The 21,136-nt window shown below is 51.7% G+C and overlaps 2 protein-coding genes across 3 annotated transcripts in view; one reads left to right on the forward strand and one right to left on the reverse strand.

Moving 5' to 3' along the window:
* The window catches only part of LOC149338994 (uncharacterized), a 102,852-nt gene extending 102,350 nt beyond the window's left edge, over positions 1 to 502 (reverse strand). Inside the window, exon 1 of the transcript XR_016283471.1 lies at positions 457 to 502. The gene's annotated coding sequence lies outside the window, so the exon portion shown is untranslated. The remainder of the gene's footprint in view (positions 1 to 456) is intronic.
* The window catches only part of LOC149338995 (uncharacterized), a 48,214-nt gene continuing 27,160 nt past the window's right edge, over positions 83 to 21,136 (forward strand). Inside the window, exons 1-2 of one of the 2 annotated variants that reach the window (XR_016283472.1) lie at positions 83 to 286; positions 18,233 to 18,474. The gene's annotated coding sequence lies outside the window, so the exon portion shown is untranslated. Of the gene's footprint in view, positions 287 to 18,232; positions 18,475 to 21,136 lie in introns of those variants that run through there. The other variant, XR_016283473.1, reaches the window with a different exon arrangement.

Genomic DNA, 21,136 nt, shown 5'->3' on the forward strand with positions numbered 1-21,136 from the left:
CACCTCCCATGCAGCTCGACGCCAATGGCCCTTCAGCCGGACGCCGTGCACCTATGGCGCTATGAGCCGGCCATCGAGTTCCCGGTCGCTGCGACGTGCATCGCCATCGCTGCTCTTGGCGCGGATTCCACCTGCGGAGGGGCATTTCGGCAGCAGGGTCATGGTCATTGCTCTGTGGTCTGCAGTCCTGGACTCCGTCGGAGCTGCTGCAGTCGGCCACTGCCGCGACTACGTCACCCCACTGGCAGCTCGACGCTGTTGGCCCCATAGCTGATTCCGATAAGAGGTGGGTACGATACGAACGCTGTGTGCTGAATTGGCTCTACGGCTTCACATAGGACAAATTGCCGACGATTACGTTACTCCCTAATGCGAAATTTGAGCGCAGCTCATCAGCTGTTTCAGTTTTGCGATAGATTGAGGCAAACAATTCCAGCAAGACATGTATGGACTTACGATTGCAGACTTGTTAGCGGCTCGGCGTCTGTAACGACGAACGCGTTCTGGACACAGGATAGGCATCGCGTCTACCCTGGCAGGTGGCAGTTAGTGGTTGATCGCTAGATGGCGGTGGTGAAAATATTTTAATGAAATACTTTAGGAGGTTGTAGGGGCGGTTGCAGCTCTCAGTCCGCAACCCCATTGGCGTAAGGTGCTGTCCGGGCTCTTTCACCTATAAGCGAGATTGAGGCATCCGCTGACCCTGGAAGGCAGTTATGCGCACTTCCTTAAAATGATGTGTGTAAAACGTCAAGGCAAACGGCATATGGCTTCAGCGCCGCGTTTCTGGCACAACATTGTCAATGCCAACGCACGCAACTCACATGTCACTGTCGCCACGTAGCTTAAAGCACAACTGGGGTGTCGAATGTTCCAAGAGGGCAGCTATGCGCCTTCCCTCTGTTTTCCAAGCTCCCGATTCATTGGTTTCGCAGCTTAAAGGTCGACTAAGGGTTCCGCTGCCGGTTACAAGGGACAGCAGCGCCGCCGCGAAACGCAGGAACGGGGGCCAAAGAGCTGCGCTCTAAAAGAGCACGATCCTGGGCAGTGATTTAGGCAACTACTGCGCAGTACCCGCGTCGTTCCCCGTCGCGCTCCTCTAACTAAGCTAATTTTCAATAGCGTGCCCTTTCGCGACGGTCCGCTTTTAGGCCAGCCGTGCTGAGGAAGTACTGCGCTCACCTAGTGCACATATCTGATGAAAAAAATTGGAAGACGCTTAAGCTTCGCCTTAAGGAATGGAACGTGACAGCGTGTTGTAGCGCTGCCCGGGAGTCCACGGAATGCCACCGCGTCTTCAGCGCGATGCTTTGCCCGTTGGGAACAGCTCTGAACGCAACGCATTTTTGAGGAGCGGAAATGGCTCAGTAATTCTCTCACATCTCCTTAGACACCCGAACCCCGCCGTAAGGAAAGCAAGGTAGGTGGGAGTGATAGAAGAGAGAGAGACAGAGAAAGAGGTGCCGGAATGAAGGACACGACAGTTGGATTTGAGGAAAGGAAGTCGCAGTAACTGTCGCACATCTCGGTGAACATCCGCCACCCGGATTATAGGTCGCCGGTTGGAATTCCTGCCGGGAGCTCTCTAGCTTTACCAGCAAGTTTATGCTGCTCAAAAGGCTGAATTGTATTACACGATCTGGAGAATTCTTCGGGAAGCGGTTGGCATGATACAATTTTTTCCGTCGTGTGGTGCCGGCAACTGCAACTACGACGCCGACGGCTTTTCGACCGAAAGAGCTGTATACGCTGGTGCGTAAACGACTTTGTGTGGGGCACTGAAAACAGCGCCATAGAACTACACAGATAAAAGACGTCGCGCTCATATTCTCAACCACAACTTATACAGCTGTCGCTGAATATCGTGTTGACACGTGGTGACCACCATGCCATTTGTTGTTTCTTTCTAAACCCCAGATTAAGAGATGTGCGGGTTGTGAGGCTCATAAAGGCTTAGAAACTTGCAGAGACACCAGGCGACCGCGGTAGCCGCATTTCGGTACCGACCAAAACCTGCACGTCCTGGCAGTCAATACACTAGATAACTTAATACCTTGTATACTAATCCAGAAAGAATTTTGTTTATTAATGCTTCTGGGATTATTCGCTGACGGCGAACGCCGCCGACGCCGACGACGACACTGGTTTTAAGGCTGAAGCCTTTAATGCCTCATCGTTGTAAGCAGAAGTTGTCGACAGAAATGTCGCGCTTTACGCGTGACGTTAAAGTGCGCGAATTTACAACGGGACCAATTGTATTTTGGCTAGTAACCATGCAACCAATTAAAGCGATGGTATAGTGATGCTCCAAGTAAGTGGGACCGAGTTTAGTTAATTGCTTGATCACCCAATTAGCCTAATTATCCTTTCTAGTCAGGCCAGATAAATAAATAAAACCAAGTAAGAAATTGGCCGAGTTCAGGAATCGAACCCCGGTCTTCAGAGTGCGAAACGAGCATGCTAACCACTCCGCCATGCCAGCTGGATGGTTTCGAGTGAACAAAGGCGCGTCTAGTGAATACGGTGTCTTCGTTCACTCTCGTCTTCATCCCTTTCCGTTGCGGCGAGGTTCAGGTGTCCACCGAGATATTAGAGACAGATACATTTCCTGTCCTCAAAAAATTACCGACGATTACGTTACTTCCTAATGCGAAATTTCAGCGCAGCAAATAAGCTGTTTCACCTTTTCGATAGAGTCAACCCCAGCTGCGGAGTTGGTTTCAGGGACAACGCCGCCGATGCCGACACAAACAATATGATACCCTCGCTTCCACAGCGCTAAGAACCAGGTCTAGCCGTGGGAAGGTGGTCACGTATTCGTCGACGTGCCGGGGCCTACGTGAAATAACCGGCGCGTCGGCAACTGAAGAGCACCCTATCCGCCACACAAGAACAGGGGGGGGGGGGACCCTTTCCTCCTCTTTCTGCATGGCGGCGACGGTGTTCTATGCAGTCACGTTATCTTGACTCTCTAGCGGCGTCAGCGGCATCCAGCGGTATCAGTCGGTCGTTATCAGTCGGTCGCTGCTAGCGCTGGGGGGATGAAAGGGGGGCGGAGCTGGTTACGAGGCCGACGCCGACGACGACGCGAAACCCAGGAACGGACGCCAAAGAGCTGCGCTCTAAAATTAGGAGTCACTATGGCGACTAAAGTGGTGCAAGGCGAAAGCCTTAGTACAGCATTCTGTCACGAATGTGGTTGTGAATGATGAATCAAGTGCTGCCAGCGAATGACGCGTCCATTGGCTGTCTGCGTGTTACTGATGTGTGGTTAACATGTTAAGCTTCGCCTGTAAGAGTGGAACGCGACAGCGTCTTGCAACGCTGCCAGGGAGTCCACAGAACGCCATCGCCAATTCGGCTGTACGCCTTGCTGGACGGTAAATTTATTTTTTGAGGAAAGGAAATGTATCTCTCTCGCATATCTGGGTGGACACCTGCACCTCGCCGTAAGGGAAAGGGGGAAGATGGGAGTGAACGAAGACGCCGTATTAGCTAGACGCGCCTTTGTTCATTCCAAACCATTCAGCTGGCATTACGGAGTGGTTAGCGTGCTCGTATCGCACTCCGGAGACCCTGGTTCGATTCCCCAACTCGACCAATTTCGTTCTCGGTTTTGATTTATGCGGTCTAACTAGAAAGGTTAATTAGGCTATTTCATATTTATATTGTCACGACCAGAGGAGCCGTGAAGGTAGACGTCGAGAAGAACCCAAGACCGGGAGCCCTTTTTTTAATTATGGAGCCAGCTTCCACGACACAGAACAGAACAGCGCGCCACGAGAGCCCACCGCCGCTTCGTCGTCGTCTTCGACTCAGCGCGGAGGCCACGCGGCGCGTTAGGCGCGTGGCATTATTCCCCCCCGCGAAAGCAAACATCGTCTCGATGTGGAATGGGGTATGTATAGTGAGGGGAGGAGGAACAAAAAAAAAAAAGACTGGGGGTGAGGTGAATTATACAGTGCGCTCTAGATGACATGCAGGGAGAGTCAAGTTCACACGTGCGGTAAGGGGAAAAGGTACGAAACAGCGTGAACACAGCGCTCAGTCACGCGAAAAGTACGGCTTTAAGCGCACTACATGCACGATTTCAGGCCGTTGACGCTGAGGGCCGGCGACCACAGTTCCATGGGGGACAACTTCGTAGTTGATGCTGTTCAGGCGGCGCAGGACTCTGTACGGGCCAAAATACCTATTTAAAAGCTTTTCGCACAATCCCTTGCGGCGCACTGGTGTCCACACCCACACGTGGTCGCCCGGCTCGTAGTGCACGTCCCTGTGCCGAAGGTTATAGTGTCGGGCATCGGCGGATTGCTGGTCCTTGATGTGCAAGCGGGCCAGCTGACGGGCCTGCTCTGCTTGCTCCACGAAGTGGCCAGCTTCAGGGGGAAGCTCTGCGTCGCCGTATGGCAGCATGGCGTCTAGCATCATGCGGACCTCCCTGCCATACACGAGACGGAACGGGGTGAACTGGGTGGTTTCCTGCGTCGCGGTATTATATGCGAAGGTGACGTACGGCAAGACCTCATCCCAGGCTTTGTGTTCAACGTCTACGTACATCGAGATCATGTCCGCCAATGTTTTGTTGAGCCGTTCCGTTAGACCATTGGTTTGGGGATGATACGCTGTTGTTGGTCGATGAGCAGTATGGCTAAGCGCTAAGATGTCACGTAGAAGTCGGGCTGTAAACGCCTTGCCTCGGTCAGTAATGATGGCCGATGGAGCGCCGTGTCTAAGCACGATGTCGTGCATAAAGAAGTGGGCAACTTCGGCGGCAGTACCTCGCGCCAGGGCCTTCGTTTCAGCGTAGCGGGTCAAGTAGTCTGTGGCGACTACGATCCACTTGTGGCCGGAATACGAGAGAGGAAATGGCCCCAGAAGGTCCATGCCGACTCTGTCGAATGGTATTTGTGGCGGCTCGATGCACTGAAGCAGTCCAGGAGGCTTGAGCGCGGGTTTTTTTCGCCGCTGGCATTGCCGGCATGTCCGGACATAATGCTTGACACTTGAAGTTAGGTTGGGCCAGTAATAGTTCTGCCGGATTCGGGATAAGGTGCGGGTAACTCCAAGGTGGCCGGAAGTCGGTTCATCATGGCAGGCAAGGAGGACTTCATCCCGCAGATCAGACGGTATGACGAGCAGGTAAGTTGTCGGACTTGAAGTAGAGTTCTTTTTATAAAGCACCCCTCTCCGCAGGCAGAACGACGATAGTCCACGAGCTAGGTTTCGTGGTATCTCAGGGCACCCACCTTCGAGATGTTCGATGAGCAGACGGAGCTCGGCGTCGGCACGCTGTCTGGAAACGAGCTCAGATGTGCTGACCACTCCAAGGAAGCTATCATCGTCGGTGGTGTCTTGCGGAGGAGGTTCGACGGGAGCGCGTGACAAGGTATCAGCGTCGGTGTGTTTCCGGCCTGACTTGTAGGTGACGGTGAAATCGAATTCCTGCAGGCGTAATGCCCAACGTGCTAGGCGGCCGCAAGGGTCCTTTAAATTTTTCAGCCAGCACAGCGAGTGGTGGTCGGTGACGATACGAAGCGGTCTGCCATAGAGGTATGGGCGGAACTTGGCGGCGGCCCAGACTACCGCTAAACAATCTTTTTCGGTGATAGAGTAGTTCAACTCAGCACGCGACAGCGCGCGGCTGGCGTAGGCAATTACTTTGTCGACACCGTTTTGCCGCTGAACTAGAACGGCGCCAAGACCGACGTTGCTCGCATCCGTGTGCACCTCCGTATCGGCATCTTCGTCGAAATGTGCCAGGATGGGCGGTGATTGGAGTAGGCGTCGTAACTCGTCGAAGGCAGTCTGTTGTTCGTTGCCCCAGGAAAATGACGTGTCATCACGGGTTAGGAGAGTCAGAGGGATGGCGAGCTGGGCGAAGTTTCTAATGAAGCGGCGATAATAGGAGCACAGGCCCAGAAAACGTCGGACTGCTTTTTTGTGGGAGGGGACCGGAAAGGCAGCAACGGCAGCAAGCTTCTCTGGGTCAGCGCGGATTCCGTCAGCACTAATGACGTGCCCGAGGAACTTCAGTTCGGTGAACCCAAAGTGGCATTTTTCTGGTTTGAGGGAGAGGTTGGCGGATCGAACGGCTTTGAGGACAGTCCTGAGGCGGTGCAGATGTTCCGTGAACGTTGCGGAAAAAATGATGACATCGTCAAGATAAACAAGACAGGTCTGCCACTTCAAACCGGTGAGAACGGTGTCCATCATTCTTTGGAACGTGGCAGGAGCACAGCAGAGCCCGAATGGGAGGACGCGAAATTCATACAGCCCGTCCGGTGTAATGAATGCGGTTTTCTCACGGTCCCTCTCATCAACTTCTATCTGCCAATAACCACTTCTGAGGTCGACCGAAGAGAAGTACTTGGCTTGACGAAGTCGGTCGAGGGAGTCGTCGATACGCGGGAGCGGGTACACGTCTTTCTTGGTCACACTGTTCAGCTTCCTGTAGTCGACGCAGAACCGTAGTGTCCCGTCTTTCTTTTTCACGAGGACGACAGGAGACGACCACGGACTGCTTGACGGTTGGATGACGCCGTCTGTGAGCATCTCTTCGACCTGTGTTTGAATAGCATCTCGCTCACGAGGGGACACACGATAGGGCTGCTGATGGATGGGTCGGGCTCCTTCATGCGTGATAATGCGGTGTTTAACGATTGACGTTTGGCGCACTTTGGACGACGACGTGAAACACGCACCAAACTCCCGCAAGAGGTCCTGGAGTTGCCTCTTTTCAGTGGGTGGAAGGCCAGGATTTATGTCTACGCTGGTGACCGCTTCGGCGTCAGCTCCAGGTGTGTCCTCCGCACAAGCAAAGCATTCGGCCACTTCCTGAACATGGTCGACGTAAGCGATGGCTGTGCCACGGAACAGATGTCGATGTTCATTGCAGAAGTTGGTGACAAGGACCTCTGTACAACCTTCATGAAAGGATCCAAGGCCCCGTGCCACCGCAACCCCCTTAGTGAGTACGAGGGAGACATTAGGCTCGACAACCCGGAGTCCCCTATGTGGCTCGTCGCAGGTAACTCTCGTGACAATGCTGGCACGTGGTGGCACCGTAACGTTATCGTCGGCGACTCGCAGGGCGGACCGAGAACCCTGGTGCGCTGGTTCTTCTGTGGCCATTGCGGTAGAAAACGTCACCAAGCGGTTCGGGAGGTCTATGATCGCACCGTGCTCGCGAAGAAAGTCGATGCCAAGGATGACATCGCGAGAACATTCGCGGAGAACGAGAAACGTGGCAACGAATGTGCAGCCTCGAACCGTAACCCGGGCCGCACACATGCCGAGTGGTGCGACAAGATGTCCGCCTGCCGTGCGTATATCGGGACCGTCCCAGGGTGTCGTCACTTTTTTCAGGGCCGTCGCAAGCCGTCCGCTAAGGATAGAGTAATCTGCGCCCGTATCGACCAACGCGCTAACCTCCTTTGTGTCGACGAGAACAGGGATATCCAAAGAGACCCTTCCTTCAGCGCGGCCCGTCGATGGCTGTTGTGGATGACTCAGTCGGTGCGGCGGCGGAAACTGGTCGGCGACTGGGGTTGCGTCGTCGGGTCGATTCAAGCGGCGGGTTGAGGGAAACTCCTCGGCGATGCGGCGTTCGGCGTCGGGGCGATTGGGTACGTGCGGCGGCGGAAGCGGGTCGGCGATTGGGGTTAGGGCATCGCGGCGAGTCGAAAGGCGCGTCGGGGAAAACTGCGCAGCGTTGCGGCATCCGACGTCGGGGCGATTAAGTTGCTGCGGCGGTGGAAGCTTTGCGTCGGAACGGCGTTCGGCGGCCTCGCCTCCAAAGGCCGCCGGAGCTAGTTTTCCCGACGAGGGCTCGAGGAACCACGTTGTCCTGAGGCGAAACGGGACCCAGAGGGCGAAGACCGGCGTGGAGAGGGCGATCGCGACTCGCGGCGCGGAGGAGACGGTGAACTACGCTGGCGGGTGACATACTCGGCGATGTCTTGAGGGCGCTCTCCAGGGCGTGGACGGGGGCTGTCGACAGAAAAACCGCGTAGTCCCATTTCGCGATAGGGGCACCGCCGGTAGAGATGGCCGGCCTCACCACAGTGGTAGCAGAGCGGGCGTTGATCCGGAGTGCGCCAGAGGTCAGTCTTCCGCGGTGCCTGGCGCCGATCCGCCCAGTAAGGAGTAGGCTGAGCAGAGTGCACCGCGACCAATGGTGCGGTGTAAGGCAAAGGCCCAGGAGATGGGGCCGTGCGGCGCACGACGTCCGCGTACGTGACTGGCTGGACCGGAGTCGGGTACGGCGCGGGATCGTATGGAGTCGGTTGCGGCGCCGGCACAACTGCAGCGTCTGGTGCTCTGAGGGCCTGCCGGACTTCCTCGCGGATGACGCTGGAGACGGAATCGACGCGAGGGGCAAAGGTTCCTTGAAGGTGCTGCAGCTCCTCGCGGACCACTGAACGGATGAGTTCGCGAAGGGAGTCCGGATTCGTCCTGGGATCATGGTCTAACCGGTCCAACATTGACAGTGTCGACGACGGACGCAGTTGCCGGGCGTACTGTTGCGATCTCTGCTGCAGCAATTTCTCCATGTGGACGGCCTCGGCCAGAAACTCCGCGACGGTGTTGGGCGGGTTCCGCACGAGGCCGGAAAAGAGCTGGTCTTTCACGCCGCGCATGAGGTGCCGCAGCTTTTTTTCTTCAGGCATGGCCGGATCGGCGCGATGGCAAAGACGCGTCACATCCTCGACGTACATGGCAACACCCTCATTGGGGAGCTGAATTCTAGAGGACAGGGTACGCTCTGCGCTCTCCCGGCGGTCGCTGTTGGCGTACGTACTCAGGAGCTGACGTCGAAAGTCCTGCCACGTCGAGAAAGTAGCCTCACGGTTTTCGAAACAGGTACGTGCAGAGTCCTCAAGGCTAAAGTACACGTTACGCAGCTTTGTAGCGGCGTCCCAGCAGTTGAAGGTCGCAACCCGTTCGTAGTGCGCCAACCAATCTTCTGCATCTTCAAACAGGTCACCGTGAAAGGGCTTAGGCGTTCGTGGGGTCTGAAGAGTGAGATAGGTAGGGCTGGCTGCAGGAACAGTCGGAGGCAGGGCGGGTATTGGCGTCGCCATGAGTGTAGGGGTAGTCGAGGGCTCACCGACAAAAGGGAGGGCCTCGGGGGACAAGCCTCGGATCCTCCGGCTGGCACGATGGACAGGGGTGGTCACAAGAGGCGGGCGTGTCGAGTCGTCCTCAGGAGTAGGGAGCATACCCCGCACCTCCACCAGTGTCACGACCAGAGGAGCCGTGAAGGTAGACGTCGAGAAGAACCCAAGACCGGGAGCCCTTTTTTTAATTATGGAGCCAGCTTCCACGACACAGAACAGAACAGCGCGCCTCGAGAGCCCACCGCCGCTTCGTCGTCGTCTTCGACTCAGCGCGGAGGCCACGCGGCGCGTTAGGCGCGTGGCAATATTATTGTATTTCTATCCATCGTGTTCTGTCATTAACCTGTCAATTGTTGGATAGGATAGGATAGGATAACTTTATTTGGCTCTAGCACAAGTGCTTTTTTTTTATGTGGTCAGATGAGTCCATCCGCAACGGTCGGTTGCCCCTATTCCAGGGCTCCGCTGGATGCTGCCGTCAGCTGAGCTCGCCGTATCAAACCTGTTCGACACAACGTATATGAAACGAGCAACGTCTTACTGTGTGGGGAAGTGCGTGGTGGTGGAGGGAACGCGGCTTCGTACTTATGTTTTTTTCAGCAGCGTCTCCTTCCGCGGACGCTGTTGTCGCTGCGGCGCGCGTCTTTCTTTTCTTTTCTTCAGACCTCTTCATTCTCCTCTATATTAATTAGGCTAATTGATTAATTAAGCAATTAACTAAACAGTCCAACTTAGTTGCAGCATCACTATACGATCCCTTTGATTGGTTGCATGGTTACTAGCCAAAGTACAATTGGCCCCATTTGAAATTCGCGCACTGTGACGTCACGAGCATTTCGACCAATTGAAAAGCGTGACATTGGGGGCGGAGCTGGTTACGAGGCCGACGCCGACGACGACGCGAAACCCAGGAACGGACGGCAAAGAGCTGCGCTCTAAAACCAATATACCGACGAGCGAGGCATAGAACTGAACGGGCGATGGCGTTCTATGGACTCCCTGGCGGCGTTGCAAGACATCGTAACAACGCATCGGTGGCACAAGCAGCAACACCGTGCTTAAGGCTTTCGCCTCACCGCACTTTAGGTCAACAAAGTGCCCCCCCCCCCCCCCTGAATTTTTACTGCGACACGGGCCGTTAACGCTAGTGCGTTAATATGGAGATGAGATTTGGAAGCGAAAGCTTCATTGCCCTAGGTAAACCCAAGCTCACCATGTCTGAAGATTTCACCTTCATTTGACCTTCGCATAGAGCAAAGGACAGGAAAAGTGCATCCCCCTGGGAAAGCCTAAAGCGCGACAGCAGTGTCGCGCTTTAGGCTACGAAAACGACGAAGAGCGGGCGCCTCGAAAGCAAAGGAAAGGCGCATAATTGGTCCCCTGGGACAGTGGACACCTCAGTCTGGCTTTAAGCTAGTTCCGGTAGTGACAGATGTGCGCTGCATGTGTTATGGCAGTAAGTCGGCACTGAATAGGCCTTCGGCGTTCATTGTGTTCACTAGCGTTCGCGTTGATAGCGTTTTAGACTTGCGATGATTCTAAGGAAAGGAAGTACGCATAACTGGCTCCCTGGGTCAGTGGACGCCTCTATCGCGCTTTGAGATAAGTGGGCTGTGAGGGAGAAATGTGGGCTGCATGCGTTACAATTCTGATACAAGTGAAGCAGCGCGAAAGAAGCCCGAAGCCGAAACGAATGAGGTACAAGAAAGAGCGCTCTTTCCTACACCCCCCTTCGTTTCGCCTTCGGGCTTCTTGCGCGCTGCTTCACTTGTACCAGAATGGACCAACTAGCCCAGCCAACAGTTCTACTGCATGAGTTAGCGCTGACAACGCAGTGGCAGACAAGCGGCACTGCAGCAATAGGCCGCAGCGTTCACTGGGTGAGCAATCTCTCGCGATCAACCATTAACTGACCTGCTCGGTATCAGGACGGGCGCTCTCTCAATCCAGTGTCCGGAACGCACTCAATGCTACAGGCACCAAGCCGCGTATAGTTGCCGGATGCGCCATAGCTCTCGCTTTTTAAAGTTGTTACGTGCGCAGCCGGCGAATGTGGCCGGTAGTTTGACTTGTTGGTACAAAGATGATAGCGTGGACCGCTAGGGGATGATCGATTTGCCAATGCTTCTTCCAAGTTGAGCTACCGCGGTGGCTCAGTGGTTATCGTGCTCGGCTGCTGTCCTGAAAGACCCGGGTTCGATCCCGGCGCGGCGGTCGAATTTTGATGGAGGCGAAATCCTAGAGGCCCACGTGCTGTGTGGTGTCAGCGCACGATAAAGAACCGTAGGTGGTAGAAATTTCTGGAGCCCTTCACTACGGCGTCTCTCATAGCACGAGTCGCTTTGGGACTTTTAACCCCGTAAACCAACCAACCAACCAACCAAGCTGGGTTTATGCTTAAAGCAATGGCTAAGATATGACTAAATTTTGACTGCCACCGTACTGAAAATAATTGCTAACGATAATTATACATGAAGGCCCCTACCCAGGCCCCTACCCAGGCCCAGGTTTTGTTGCGGAAGCAACATTACGCTACGGGGCCCCGTGGATTTCGCGGAACCCCGGAGAGCCCCAACTGCGCATGCGCGAGGAGCGAGTGTGAGACAGTTACTGCGTAATTTCCTTTCCTCAAAATACAATTTTCATTTTCTTCATTACGGCCTCTCTTCTCTTCTTTCAGTCAGACTTCCTTCCTGTACAGTGCGCCAGGTGTCCATCCAGGTGACAGAGAATTACTGCGCCATTTACTTTCCTCAAAAAAGCGTTGCGTTCGAAGGGCATGCCATCGCGTCAAACGGGTGGTGGCGTCCGTGGACTCCCTGGCAGCGCTACAACAAGCTGTCGCGTTACACTCCTAAATGCGAAGCTTAAGCATCATTAATTAGCGGTTAATTTGTATTAAGTCATTAATCAGTAATTAGACCTTAATCAGTAATTTGCAATTACTCAGTAATTAATACGAATTGTGTGACGTCATACAGTGGTGACGTCACCAGTGCCAAAGAGACAAAGTGGTGCGGAAAACGCTTTCGCCTCTACGCACGTTAAGACCGTTGAAGTGCCACCTGGGATGCCGCCGCCGCTGCGATTGCCGCGCCGTTGCTTCCGCAATTCTACTCGGGATGGCCATTGGTCAAACCACAGCCAATTTTTTTTATTATTCCCAGTTTATGTAGTGCTGTTTCTTTGTCTGTCCCTTTGGAGCGAAAGCCGAATAGTCGTAGCTCGAATAGTCGTCAAGGGCTCTGTATTAGGGGGCCCGAAGGATTGCCATATATTAGCATGCCTCATTATAGCTTACTGCAACCGACAGAGAGTTGTGTACTTCGGAGCAAACTGAATCGAGTGTTCAGCGATTTACGACGCTATCGATGTAGTATCAACGGTACTAAGTGCAACAATACTTGTACCAGCGCTACTGCATACTAGAGCTACTTCCGTAGAATCTCGCCAATGCGAACTCGCATCTTTAGAATTTCGTGTTTATTTCGTATACCGGCAGAGGCAGAAGAATTATAGAGAGCAGTTTTTACATAAACTTAAAGAAAAATTTACACTGCAGCAAACTGATGAGTAATACTGAAATGATGTTTCCTAGTTATACAATATTAACTGTTGGGTTATTGGCGTGCTGGTTAATGGAATACAACACACTGCGTACAGCGCAGCAGTACAGTGGTGAAAAAAAATGCTCGTACAAAAAAAAATACAGAAATAGATGCTCCTACTTATGGAGTGTTTTCCAATGTTGCCTTGAAGCGTTGGTGGTCACTAATTGTAGCGGTTGATGCAGCAAGGTGATGCCACTCAGTAGCTGTGGTGGTGATCACATTTTTTATTAGAAGGCCTAAAAAACGAAAATTATGCAGCAGCATTGTGGGTGGCCATCAGGCTGCCGGTTGTGGCGTCCAGGCCGTGCCTAGTCGCGACGTCCTCTGCCCAGGTCACCAGCCGAAGCTGGAGAAACGGCTCGGTGCTGGACGAAGCAGCCTCCCACTGCTGCGGACTGTTTAGGTGCCAAGAGGCAGGGGGCAAGTGTGTTGGGCAGGAGCATGGGATATGAGCGCAGTCGGCTCTTGGGCTGTCACATAAGCGGCAGGCCGGCGAGTACGCTCCGGGGTGGAGGAGGGCGAGATGTGTGGCGGTGAGAAAGGTGTGGGCCTGAAGGTGGTGCCATAAGCGTTGGCGGTGCTGGGAAAGGAATCTGTGCGGAGGGGGCAAAGTGAGACGAGAGAGGAGGTAATGTAAAGTAATATCATGGTACGCATATTCGTTAGTTGAAATAACATTGGAAGAGCTCTCAATCAAGGTTCTCATGTGATCCGCTTTGGGGTTAATGACACGTCACAATTTATTGATGTCGGTTTTAAGCATGGATGGCAAGGTATTATGAAGAAAGTTATCCTTTGCTTGTTTAAGTGCGGTTATATATATACTCATGGGCTGCGAGTTTGTATTTACTCCACCGGTTTATGCTAAAGGAACCTTTCGCTGATTTGTAGATACGCGCTTTTTTATTAGACAAGCGCTTGATACAGATGCTCTACCACGGAGCGTTATGTTTACAGAGGAGGGTGCGAAGCAGGATGTATTTGTTTGCTAGTTCAGCAATTTCAGACGAAAACATATTCCCGTTGTACTGAACACTACGGCAGTCACAGCCACTCTAACACTGCGGTCCAGTCATAGTCGTGTATTTCAATCGCAGGAATCTCACGGTAATTTGAGTGCATTACAGCTCTCAATCTTTATTACAGCAGGCTGCGTAGACGACCTCCACCTGCCGGCAAAGTGAGAGTAAGCGTGTTGTTTACTAATCAAAATTAACTGATGCGCACCTTCAGATACGACTACAGGCCACATGACTGCACTTGTGCAAGTCACGGTGTAAGAATATTCTAACACTCAGGCTCAAGGTTACCACGCTGCGTGGTGCGGTGTGTTGACTGCCTTCTGTGAACGCAAGCCGCTTATCTCCAGCTGTATAGTCAACCCAGCACGGAAAGTAGTGGCATTCGTCATGTCATCCCTTTATTCTCTTTTCTTAGCTCGTACCGTTTCTTTTGCTAGGCGTGAGTCTCGGAAAGGGGCCGGTTACTATTGGCGGGCACAATCTAACGGATGACGATCCCCGGGTACGCGTAGGGGGCTCCTACAGGTCCATCGCCTTATCCGCACTGCTTGGAGACCCACAAGCGCGCGAACGTAGGCTGCGCAGACACGTCTCAATAGACACTTTTAGTTGGCCGTACGGAACGGCGTTACGTACGCAGGAACGTTGCGGGTCGCGAGTGCGCATGCGCAGAACGTTCCGTACCGCTGGGCCGCTTGCGTACGTACGCACGCATCGTGTCGTTGCGTGCGTACGCTACGGGCACGTTACGGGTTGCGTTGACAAGATGGCGGCGCCTAGCTCGCCCGCTTCTAAATAAAAACATGTCGCCGCTGCATTCTCCGGCGGGATAGCTCGCTCAAATGGTAGCGGTTAGCTTTTATTTTGCACACTCTCGCCCACACACAGAAGTATAAGCGATAACTAGCCCCTGTTTTTCAAATAATTTGGCGATTTTCAAGCTGTAGGCTTAACTGTGTTTACCTCGTAGCAACGACACCTGGCGGAGCACTTCTCTGGCTTTTAGTCAATTATTTCATTTTCTTCTGCTTGCATAGTTTTTCTTGGAACAAAAAAAAAGACTCGCGATGCATCCAGCTTCGTTACCAGTAATTAAATGCTTCTCGGCATTTCGATAGCTGCTGTGGTAGTCGCGGAGCACACGAGAATCACAACCTGAAGCAAACAAAACAGCGAGAATGGCTGGAGGAGGATTGGCGAGAGGCTTGGCTTGGCTGATGTCAAAAACTTTTCAAGCATCAGTTCTTATTTCTTGCGCCAGATGGCGCGGAGAAGCACAGCGGAGAATTTTAGGATGCGCTTGGTACGTCCACTCGGAAGGACGCTAACGTACGGCTAACTAAAAGTGTGATGGACGCGCCATTCGTACCGTACGCAACGTAGTGTGCGTTGCGTACGTAAGTCCGTTACGTACGGCCAACTAAAAGTGTCTAATAGGGATTACGTTCGCAACGAAGCTCATGGGCCCCTTTTCACGACCGCGGTGCCTTAGTTCGAACTCCGGTTGATCCGTACTGATGTGCTATTTTGATTCACTTGAAATTAATCGAATTAGTAGTAGTAACAATAGAAGTCTAGTTTGCAGGAATAGTGGGTGAGTTATAATGTCATTGCAACCCCGAGCTTACGTGGTCACATTTATGGCCTCTGCTTTTTCATTTGCTGGGCAATCATAATGTGCCATTATGCAATGAAAAATTCAGGGGGCACTTTGGCTCTCGAAAGTGCTGCAAGGCGAAAGCGTTTCCTGGCCACTGTTCTTTATTTACTTTTTATTTTTCATAGTTTGTTTCTTATTTATGTTTTGCTCCTTTTGTTAATTTTATTGTTTTTATTTTTATTTTCACATATTATTTTAATTTTGTTTTTATTTTTGTTTATTTCCTTATTTTTATTTTTATCTTGCTTTTCTTGACTTTACTCCTTTTATTTTATTTATGAAGCCCATGCATTCACTAGATGCGCCTTTATTCATGCTGGAACCTTGAGCCTTTTAAGCAGTGACGTCGAAAGGCGGACGAATCTGCCGACGCGTCTGTCGACACGGCTGCCGACACGTCTGTCGAGACTTCTGCCGACGCGTCTGTCGACACTCCTGCCGACGCGTCTGCTAACGGCAGTATGAGGCATTAAAGGCTTTCGCCTTAAAAAATGGTTTGGAGGAAAGCAACCCAGTCTCACTCCTCGCTGGGCACCGTAAGCACACCGCTACTAAGGAAAGGACTAAACGAGGGAGTGAAAGGAAACAGAGAAATAGGTGCCCCAGTGAAGGGCTTCGTAACAATTCAGACCGCATGAGGATGTTTGAAGTGCACTGACATGACATGAAACGCAGGCGCTTTTTGCGTTTCTCCTCGATCAAAAAATTTTGTCGCGCTATCGAGATGTGTTGCCTGTGCGCTTGGCAGCGTATTAAGGCGACAGCCTTTAATGCCGCATCGTTGTAAGCAGCAGTTGTCGACAGAAAATGTCACGCTTTTCAATTGGTCGAAACGGCCGTGACGTCACAGTGCGCGAATTTCAAACGGGGCCAATTGTACTTTGCCTAGTAACCATGCAACCAATTGAAGGGATCGTATAGTGATGCTCCAAGTAAGTGGGACTGAGCTTAGTTAATTGCTTAATTACCCAAATAGCCTAATTAACTTTTCTAGTAAGGCCAGATAAATAAATAAAACCGAGTAGGAAATTAGTCGAGCTCGGGAATCGAACCCCGGTCTTCGGCGTGCGAGACGAGCATGCTATCCACTGTGCCATGCCAGCTCGATGGTTTGGAGTGAACAAAGGCGCGTCTAGTGAATACGGTGTCTTCGCTCACTCCCATCCTCCTCCCTTCCCTTCCGGAGAGGTTTAGGTGTCCACCGGGATATGAGAGACAGATACATTTCCTTTCCTCAAAAACCAACTTACCGACGAGCGACGCGTAGAGCCGAAAGGGAAATGGCGTTCTATGGACTCCCTGGCAGCGTTGCAAGATGCTGTCGCGTTCCACTAGAGGCGAAGCTTAACATCTTAACCACACATCAGTGACCACACTTTAGGAAAAAAAAGTGCCCCCCTGAATTTTGACGGGTGTTCACCGAGATATGTGAGACAGTTACTGCGTAATTTCCTTTCCTCAAATACAATTTTCATTTCCTTCATTACGGGCCCTCTATGTCTTCTTTCACTCCCACTTTCTCCCTTCCTCTACGGCGCGGTTCAGGTGTCCACCGAGATGACAGAGAATTACTGCGCCATTTCCTTTCCTCAAAAAGCGTTGCGTTCAAAGAGCAAGGCATCGCGCCGAACGGGTGGTGGCGTTCCGTGGACTCCCTGGCAGCGCTACAACACGCTCTCGCGTTCCACTCCTAAAGGCGAAGCTTAATTTAAGCTTAATTTAAGCGAAGCTTAATTAGCAGTTAATTAGTATTCAGGCATTAATCAGTAATAAAACAATTAATTAGTGATTTGTCATCACTTAGTAATTAGTACTCAATTATATGTGACGCCACCAGTGCCACAGAAGCAGCGAAAGTGGTTCGGAAAAAGCTTTCGCCTCTACGCACTTTAGACAGTCAAAGTGCCCCCTGAATTCTTTTCCAGATTGATGGGCGGGAGGCTCACTGCTATTGCATTTCTCTGCCCTGCAAAGGAAGGGCGGGATATGTCTGGTTTTCAGGCGGAAGCCTTTAATGCCTCATCGTTGTAAGCAGGAGTTGTGGACAGAAATGTCGCGCTTTTCATTTGGTCGAAATGGTCGTGACGTCACAGTGCGCGAATTTCAAACGGGGCCACTTGTACTTTCGCTAGTAACCATGCAACCAATTAAAGAGATCGTATAGTGATGCTCCGAGTAAGTGGGGCTGAGTTTACTTAATTGCTTAATTACCCAACTAGCCTCATTAACCTTTCTAGTCAGGCCAGATAAATAAATAAAACCGAGTAGGAAATTGGTCGAGGTCGGGAATCGAACCAGGCTCTCCGAAGTGCGAGACGAGCAAGCTAACCACTCCGCCATGCAAGCTAGACGGTTTGGAATGAACAAAGGCGCGTCTAGTGAATACGGGGGTCTTCTTCCTCCCTTCCTGGTACGGCGAGGTTTAGGTGTCCACCGAGATATGAGACAGATACATTTACTTTCCTCAAAAACCGCTTTACCCACCAGCAAGGCGTGGAACTGAACGGGCAATGGCGTTCTATGGACTCCCTGGCAGTTTTGCAAGACGCTGTCGCGTTCAGGCGAAGCTTAACATCTTAACCACACATCAGTGACACAAGCAGCAACACCGCGCTTAAGGCTTCCGCCTCACCGCACTTTAGGGCAACCGAGTGCCGCTTTGAATTTTTTTTTTGGGGGGGTGAGGGGGGTCATTTCTTCTGACTATAGGTCGTTTTTATTCAAGGTCTGTTTGCATAACCATCGGTCTTCGGGCTCACTAGAAGCCGCTCTTCAGAGAACTTCTCTGACCTCATGTGGACACCGATTCCAACCCAGGATAGCTGTCGGGGCACCGAGGTCTGCTCCGCGCTGGGACCGCGGCTTCAACGACTGGGACGCAGACCTCATTTCCGGAGCACCCAGGCAGAGCCCATTGCAGAGAGCAGTACTCAGACGGGCCGCCTGCAGTGGGCGACTGGCGTCAAGCTGCCGGACCTTGTGCTGCTTGCTGGCGCCACTCCTGGCCAGCGTGCACATTTCGGATTGTATTTCACGTTTGAAATTCGATGCTTTTTTGTACTTTGAATTTGAGATCGATATTTTTTCAGTGGCGGATGAGCCATGAAATAAACTATGGCAAAAGAAAGCAAACGCCGGGTGAAGAAATATTACTTTTTTGTTCCTTCCGTAGGTGGTGCAGGTGCCACAGATAGAAGCAGGATCTCTTTGATATGCGCGAGGGCTGCTGTATTTCGAGTTCATAGCCGGCCATTGTGATGAACAGCACTGATAGTGCAAGTTTTCGACCGTAGAAATGAACTGTGGACGGCTCTCCGTTCCGAGTTGCACAGGTTTAAAGATTGACCTAGTTCACACCTAGCAAGTTTTTCCGAATGATATTTACTGTGTTAACTGCCGGTTGTGTCCCCGTAACATGCACAGGCTTCCTCAGAAACCTGTTAACTAATTATAATTTACGGTATACGCATGCGGAAAGGGGACAGTAAATAGGTCACAGTGTCAAGCATAGAATTGCAATACTCTCTTCGTAACTTTCAACACCAAAAATAACAGATTTTTCTTGTCCTAAGACCATGAACTATGACATAAGAAATGACAAAATTCTTTCGAAATTGAAAAGCTGAAAGTTAACGTGGATCATGAATTTAAAGAATAAGCTTGGGGTAAAAACTGTAAACCTAGACTTTGAACATGCGTCGTAAGCATCACTGAATTATTTTTATGCCACCGAAAAGAATCTTATCCACGCAAAACAAGAGTCGCTACCGCGCATGCGAGGCGGATGCACAAACGACTGGGGCACTGCTGCGGCCACTGAGTACATATTCATAGACCTGCTGTAAGCGATATACCTCTGCAAAATAGATCATTACTGCACACGAGAGTCATCTTCTCATTTACCAAGGAATATTAAACGAAATGTCCGCATTTTCCTCTCAGGCAGAATAAGCAATCGATCAGGTGATAGAGAAATGCACAGAGTATAACCAACCCCTTTTTATAGCCTTTACAGATTACGAGAAAGCCTTTGACTCGGTTGAAACCTCTGCAGTCTTGCAGACATTGCGGAATCACGGTCGGTCCACACCATGGGGTTGGTACATGACTGGCGTCGTCCACCAAAACAACCCAGTTCAGGGCCTCACCTTCCGTGCCCCCAATATTACATTCGCGGAGGAAGTTGCTATCGCACTTGCAGGCGCGGATCAAGCGTCCCGAGTCATCATCACCGACTCAAGGGGAGCTTGCCGCAATTTTGAACAGGGACAAACTGCAGATCGTGCCTTCCAAATTTTACATAGATGTGAGTGCCGGGGTTTCCGAATCCGGCGCACCATCACCTGGGCCCCAGCACACGCGGGGACAGAGGGAAATAAGGTATAGCGGATGCTACCGCCCGCGCGCTTAACTACCGGGCATCGCCTCTCTCGCTGCCTGATCCGGCTACTAATTTCAATCCGGCTATTACTTTTCGGGAGATCTCTCTCTCTTGTATCACACCGCTTACGGCCGATACCCACCCCCCTGTACACGCCTCATGAAGGCAGAGGAGCGTTGGCTTCTACGCCTCTACACCAACACGGTACTGTGCCCGGTAGTGCTTAAGCATTTCAATTCGGACTTTTCGGGAGAGTGTCTACACAGTGGGGGAAGTGTTTGCAGACACGTATCACATGGTGTGGGCATGCCCAGCCAATCCTGCTTTCCCACTCCACCCGAGAGGACTGGGAGGCTGCCCTGCTCGGCTGCTGAACTCTCCAGGACCAACGAGCCCTGGTGACAAGAGCCCGGGCCGCCGCGGAGGCCACAGGGGTCCCGGACTTGGGATCCCTCCGAGTGATTGTGAGGGCGCGGCCATTCAGGCCCGGCCGAAGCAATACCTCTCTTGTAAATAGTATAAATAAATGTGTTGCACCATCAACGCCACCCAGTGTACCCCCCTCCCTGTTCTCGTTAGTGGCTATTTATAAATAGCCACTAGTTGGCATCAAGCTGTTCGCATCCGCATCTGCCTAGCCAAAAGGAAAGGGCAGCAGAAGGAAAGCAGGAAAAATTGAGTGCAGTATCAAGCACGCAGCTCCGTTTTTTCCTTGTGCCAGGGGAGTTGTTCATAAGTTGCTGCTATCTTGTGGTGTATAGTACACCGGCCAAACCTTGCGATGCGTCAATAAAAGGTTAGAAGAACACCGAAGATTATACAGGGGAGATTTCTGTGATAACCGTGAAAAACGCTGCCGCACCTGTGGTACGAACGATAGGAAGATCTAGAGTAAGCCACTCTTCGAGAAAGAAACAATTTTATTCAGGCACAGGGATCAACTCGTGCGTGAGCTCATGGAAGCCTTTAATTAGGATTGGAGATAAATGCGGCAGTCAGACTCTCGTTCGCTTCTCTGATAAAGAGTTACGATTATTTGGCAACTCATTGGAGTATAAAAAGGGGGACACGTGATATTCATGATGATAGGCTTGCTCTGGCCTTGTTTTCTTTTTCCTATTTATATGTACATGTTTTTGAAATAAAACTCACAGTTGGGAGTGCGCGCTCGTCCTTGTTTTCTCGGCTTAGTTCTCGTGTTTCTGTGCAGAGTTTTCAGTATGCACCGACACTTGACTGTCCAAGCAGAGTGTATGCTTCATTGATATAATTTTGATAACAAAATAATCAAAACATCAGGAATACACTAGAATTATGTGATGTTTAGGGTAGCATTCAGC

This window comes from Amblyomma mixtum, chromosome 6, assembly GCF_055824585.1.
Source record: "Amblyomma mixtum isolate Tamu chromosome 6, ASM5582458v1, whole genome shotgun sequence".
In the NCBI taxonomy this organism is placed as follows: domain Eukaryota; kingdom Metazoa; phylum Arthropoda; class Arachnida; order Ixodida; family Ixodidae; genus Amblyomma; species Amblyomma mixtum.